Here is a 6,456-nt window from a genome sequence, read left to right on the forward strand (position 1 = left end):
GATCAGGTTATCCCACGGGGGGCTCACAGGGTTAATCCCCATTTTACAGATGAGGAAACTGAGGCACAGGGAAGTTAAGTGACTTGCCCAAAGTCACACAGCTGACAATTGGCAAAGCTGGGATTTGAACCAATGACCTCTGACTCCAAAGCCCGTGCTCTTTCCACTAAGCCACGCTGATCAATGGTATTTATTCATTCATTCAGTCAGTCACATTAATTGAGCACTTACTGTGTGCAGAGCACTGTACTAAGCACTTGAAAAGTACAATTACTGAGCACTTACTATGTGCAGAGTACAGTAGTAAGTGCTTGGAAAGTACAATACAACAGGAAGAACAGACACATTCCCTTCCCATAACAAACTTACAGTCTAAAGAGGTTGATGAGAAGCAGCATGGCCTAGTGGATAGACTACAGGCCTGGGAGTCAGCGTACAAGCGTGCAACAAATACAATAATAATACAAGTATTATTTGAGAAGTAGCATGGCCTAGTGGATAGAGTTCTAATCCCAGCTCTGCCACTTGTGTGCTGTGTCAGTTCACTTCTCTGGGCCTCAGTTCTCTCATCTGTAAAATGGGGATTAAGACTGTGAGCCCCACATGGGGCAGGGACTGTGTTCAACCCAATTTGTTTGTATCCACCCTAGATCTCAGTGCAGTGCCTGGTGATAATTGCCACAATTATTATTATTATGCTAATAACAATAATGAGCTTGCCCCCTTTTTTCATGATATTTGTTAAGTGCTTACTGTATGTCAGGCACTGTACTAAGCGCTGGGGTAGATACAAGGTTGGACACAGTCCATGTCCCGCAAGGGGATCCCATCCTTAATCCCCATTTTACAGATGAGGGAATTGAGGCCCAGAGTAGTGAAGTGACTTGCTCACGGACACACAGCAGACAAGTGACAGAGCCAGAATTAGAACTCAGGTCCTTTGACTCTTAGGCCTGTGCTCTATCCACTAGACCATGTCCCTCTCTTTTCTTATACGGTTTTTGAGACAACACTAAGCGGGGAATAAAAAATGCATGCCCTTCCCATTAAGTCCTGCCAAACAGAATGTGATCATTACAGGCTCCAACTTGTGGCTCTTCAGCCATGTCAGAGGGGATGGATCAGAAGGCAGAATTCAAAGCCCAGCAGACTGCCTTGATCTAGGGAACAATATACCTAAATAAACTCTCCTCTCAGGACCACACCTGGAGAGTTTCCAGTACTCTACCAGTTCTTGGCTACAGGAGGGAAAGTCAAGCAGGGGCCTACCCATTTCATTTCTAGCTTGGCCCTTGGCTAGTGAGTGGAAGGCAATCTGCTACAAGTCAAAACTCACCTATGCTGGACGGCAGTGGCATGGGAGAGAATAGAGGGAGGAGACTCAAGTTTACTGCATGGAAGGAGGCAATATTCCACTTCCATATTTTTACCAAGAGAACTATGTGGATACACTACCAGAAGGATTGCAGATGGAGTTGGGGTTTTTTGGGAGAGATGTGTCCTTTAAGTCGCTATGGGTCCGAGACGACTCTAGACTGTGAGCCCACTGTTGGGTAGGGACCGTCTCTATATGTTGCCAACTTGTACTTCCCAAGCGCTTAGTACAGTGCTCTGCACACAGTAAGCGCTCAATAAATACCGTTGAATGAATGAATGAATGAAAGTATAAGACAAAAAACAAAAAATACCTAAACTAGCAGTCAGTTGTATTTATTGAGTGCTTACTGTGGGCAGAGTATCGTACTAAGTGCTTGGGAGACTACAATACAACGATGAATCAGGCTAACTGGTTCTTGAAGATACCTCTTTGGGCAGGCTGCAAGAGAGGATGTTGGGAGGGAGAAATGGAATGATGCTTCTTGAACAAAGACATCCGGAAGAAAAGGAGACTAAGAGGACAGAATTGCTGATGGTGTCAGACTCTTTGGAATAGCAGCGGAAAACCTAATAATAAAACTAGTGATAATGGTTCTTGGTAGGCGCTTGCTGGGCCAAGCACTGTTCTAAGAGCTAGGGTAGATACAAGTTAATCTGGGAGGACACAGTCCCTGTCCAAAATGGGAATCACACTCTTAATCCCCATTTTTACAGATAAGGTAACTGAGGCCCAGAGAAGTAAAGTGACTCACCCAAGGTCACACAGCAGACAAGTGGCAGAGCTGGGATTAGAACCCAGTTCCTTCTGATTCCCAGGCCAATGTTCTGTCCATTAAGCCTTGTTGCTTCTCAGAGGATCCTCTTTTCGGGAGTGGAAGAGCCTTTCCACCTCTTTACCTGCCCTCGGAGAGAGATTGCTTTTAGCTGTGCTTGTTTATTCATAGCTATGCTGTCTCCTCCTCCTCCTTCCCATCATCTTCATCATCACAAACATTTATTAAGTGCTTATATCGTGTAAGGCACTGTACTAAGTGCTGGGGGCAGTGCGTGGAAATTGATTAGTACCTTGGCTCTAGCCCTCAAGGGACTGGCATTTTAAATCGTACATAAATTATATCAGACCATTAATCTATATATAACTCTCAGCTGTTCTCCTAAAGAGATGCTGAGCCTCCAGGCTGCAAGGAAGGTAAGACCTCTGACTTGGAAGTACCGTCTGAGAGACGAAAAAGATTTGAGATGGAGAAGCAGTATGGTCTACTGGATAGAGCACAGGCCTGAGAGTCAGAAGGACCTGGGTTCCAATCCTGTCTCTGTCACTTGTCTGCTGTGTGACCTTGGTCAAGTCACTTCACTTCTCTGGACCTCAGTTTCTTCATCGGTAAAATGGGGATTAAGACCGTGACCTCTATGTGGGACAGAGACTGTGTCCAATCTGATTACCTTGTATCTATCCCTGCACTTAGAAAAGTGCCTGGCACATAGTAAGCCCTTAACAAATACCACAGTTATTATTATGTGGAACAGGACTGTTCTAATTATACTGTATCTAATCAGTCAGTCAGTCATTTGTATTTATTGAGCGCTTACCGTGTGCAGAACACTGTACTAAGCGCTTGGGTGAGCATACTATAACAATAAACAGACACATTCCCTGCCCATAACGAGCTGAGTCTACCCCAGTGCTTAGCCCAGTGTTAAGAAATACCACAATTTCCATGTTCTCCATAAAAGCAAGCTCCGTGCATCTTTTATTACCCTGTGTCCTTGGGGACCTGTGACCTTCATCGCCTAATCTGCTGCTACTTGGTGCTTCCTCCGGTCCTGAGATCAAAGATTACGAGAAAACAATTGACCTTCCTTCACTTGACTTTGGCCAACATATATTTCTCTCATCTTAGACCTTTCCTGCCTCCCTATCCCCCTGAGCAGAACCTTTTCTTTCTCCTTCAGACACGGCACTAGCTTTCTCTTTTCATCCCATTTCAATTATGCCAATAATAGTTCTAGTAATAAAAACCCAGCTGTTTCCCCAGTGTCTTTTCCCTGCAGATTCTCCGGCTCGCATTCGGCACGCACTTAAGCTTCCTGACCCATTCTGGGCAAATAGGGAGGTCAAATTGTGCTATTTTAAACATGTCACTTGAGGGGAAGGTTAGGAGCTGCAGACCTGCTAGATGAATGGAGAGTAAAAGGAATAGTATCACTTGCATTGTGGTTTAGTTGTTAGAGCATGGGCCTGATAGGCTGGAGGACCTGGGTTATAATCCTGGCTCTGCCTCTTGTCTGCTGTATGCAACTTTGGGCTAGTCATTTAACTTCTCCGGGCTCACTTCCTTCATCTGTAAAATGGAGATTAAGACTGTAAACCCCATGTGGGACAAGGGACTGTTTCCAATTTGATTAACTCGTATCTACCCCAGCACTTAGAATAGTGCCTGGAACGAAGTAAGTACCTAACAAATACCACGATTGTTATTATTATTATCATCAGTTGCCACAGAAGTAACAGTTCTCTTAGGTCTCACCAAAAAAAAAGGACGTTTTTTTTTCTGGCTTTACCTTTTCTGTGCTTTTCCATCGCTCCAGAGTCTCCAAATGATGGTCTAGACTGTGAGCTCATTGTGGGCAGGGAATGCATCTGTTTGTTGTTATATTGTACTCTCTCAAATGCTTAGTACAGTGCTTTGCACCCAGTAAACACTCGATAAATACAATTGAATGAATGAATGGGCCCACCCTTTGTTTCACTAGTCAATCTACCAATCGATGGCATTTATTTATTTCAATGGTATTTGTTGCTTATAACATCCCAGGCACTGTACTAAGCGCTGGGGTAGATATGAGTCTCTGTCCTTCATAGGATTTACAGTCTTAATCCCCATTTTACAGGTGCAATAACTGCAATCCAGAGAAGTGAGGTGACTTGCCCAAGATCACCCAGAAGACAAGTGGTGGAGGCCAGAATTGGAACCCAGGTCCTTCTGACTCCCCAGCCTGTGCTATTTCCACTAGGCCATGCTGCTCTATTGAGTGCTTACTCTGTGCTGAGCGCTGTACCAAATGCTCAGACAATACACAAAATCCCCACCCCAAAGGTGTTAGTTTATGTGGAATTCACATGAGACCTGAGGCTCTATTTAGAAGACTCAGCAGCCTGGCTTGGTGGAAAGAGCCCGGGCTTGGGAGTCAAAGGACCTGGGTTCTAATTCTGACTCTGCTACTTGTCTGCTGTGTCACCTTGGGTAAATCACTTCACTTCTCTGGTTCTCAGTTCCCTCTTCAATAAAATGGGGATTAAGATTGTAAGACCAATGTGGGGCAGGGAATGTGTCCAACTTGATTTTCTTATATCTACCCCAGCCCTTAGAACAGTGCTTGACACATAGTAAGCACTTAACAAATACCACCATCATCGTCATTAAAATCAAATCAGTGACTGCCCAACAAAGAACCCGTTGGTGATGTGCAATAACTATAGACATGTGCCCTTCTCCTTACCTCAGGTGTTTGGGGTTTATTTTCATGGTATATATTAAGGAGTTACAATGTGCTGGATGCAAGATGATCAGATTGGACACAGTGCCTGCCTCACATGGGGATTCTAACATAAAAGGCAGATAGAGAAAGTATCTTATCTCCATCTTACAGATGAGGAAACAGAGGCCCAGAGAGGTTAAGTGACTTTCCCAAGGTCACATAGCAGGCAAGTGGTGGAATTGGGGTCTAAATCTGGATCTCTTGATTCCCAGTCCCACACTGTTTCCTCTAGATCACGCTTCCTCCATGAATGGTACGAAATCCTTAATAAGCTGCCGTGGTGACAAAAGTCAAAACACTTCCTTTCAAGGCTAAACTTCTTGCCGTTAAAGTCTCCAATTTCTGTAAGTGTAAAATTAAAAGAAATAAATCTCGGCGTTTCCTCCTCACTACTTCCCTACCAGACACAGAATCCCCTCTGTCCTCTCTCCCTAGAATCCCAGCGCCCCTCCCCTGTGAGGAAAACCAAGTCCTTATTGGCTGCGCTGGAAACATCATGAGCCAGCAGCATCTGCTGTGCATGATTTAGTGCGATACTTTGCGATGAACATTACTATGTCCGGGAGTTTTTACAACCCAAAATGGATCTCACTTAAGGACGCTGTTCCAAGCCCGACTCATCCATTTCTGTGGGAAAGTGATTCATGCTGTCATTCGCAGACCAAAGCGTTTCACATTCCCTCTTTTTATTTTATGATATTCGTTAAGTGCTTATTATATGTCAAGCGCTGTTCTGAGCGCTGCTCTCTTTTGCATTCTCATCCAGTCTGAGGAGGACAGAAAGGGTGGCCATTCTCAGAGAACCTCTGCCTCAGTCACACACGAGACCCAATGTGCATTTATTACTCTATTTATTTTATTTGTACATATTTATTCCATTTATTTTTTTTGTTAATATGTTTTGTTCTCTGTCTCCCCCTTCTAGACTGTGAGCCCACTGTTGGGTAGGGACCGCCTCTATATGTTGCCAACTTGTACTTCCCAAGTGCTTAGTACAGTGCTCTGCACACAGTAAGCGCTCAATAAATACGATTGAATGAATGAATGAATGAATGAATGAATGAATGAAAAAAGACCAATCCTCTAATTTGGTTCCAGCGGGCAATTAAAGGCCTCACTGATCTCCAGAGCTCAGAATAAATGGCAGGTGGCTTTGAGTAACTGTGAAGAGTCTCAATTTCCGGCTCATGTAGATGGAAACATAATTTATAAATTCCTTGATCTTTCTTGGATCCTCCAAGTGCAAGGGGCTGTTCCCATTAGGCAACAGATCAGTCAGTGGTATTTATTTAATCAGTCAATCGTATTTATTGAGCACTTACTGTGTGCAGAGCAGTATACTAAGCACTTGGGAGAGTGCAATTTTAACAATAAGCAGACACATTCCCTGCCCACAAGAAGCTGACAGTCTAGAGCGCTTACGGATGCTTATTGGACTCTTATTACGTGCAGCGCACTGTACTAAACACTGGGGAGAGTACACTGGTAGACCAGATCTTTGCCCAGAAGGAGCTTACAGCCTAGTGTGGAAGACAGACC

At 44.2% G+C, this 6,456-nt stretch overlaps 1 non-coding gene across 1 annotated transcript; it reads left to right on the forward strand.

Annotated features, from left to right (window-relative positions):
* The first annotated feature begins 1,187 nt into the window (after positions 1-1,187).
* LOC119931950 lies at positions 1,188-1,326 on the forward strand. Its single transcript, XR_005452245.1, has one exon. It is a non-coding gene; the product is annotated as a small nucleolar RNA SNORA7 (small nucleolar RNA).
* Positions 1,327-6,456: the final 5,130 nt, after the last annotated feature.

Source organism: Tachyglossus aculeatus, chromosome 8, assembly GCF_015852505.1.
Source record: "Tachyglossus aculeatus isolate mTacAcu1 chromosome 8, mTacAcu1.pri, whole genome shotgun sequence".
NCBI classification, from domain to species: Eukaryota; Metazoa; Chordata; class Mammalia; order Monotremata; family Tachyglossidae; genus Tachyglossus; species Tachyglossus aculeatus.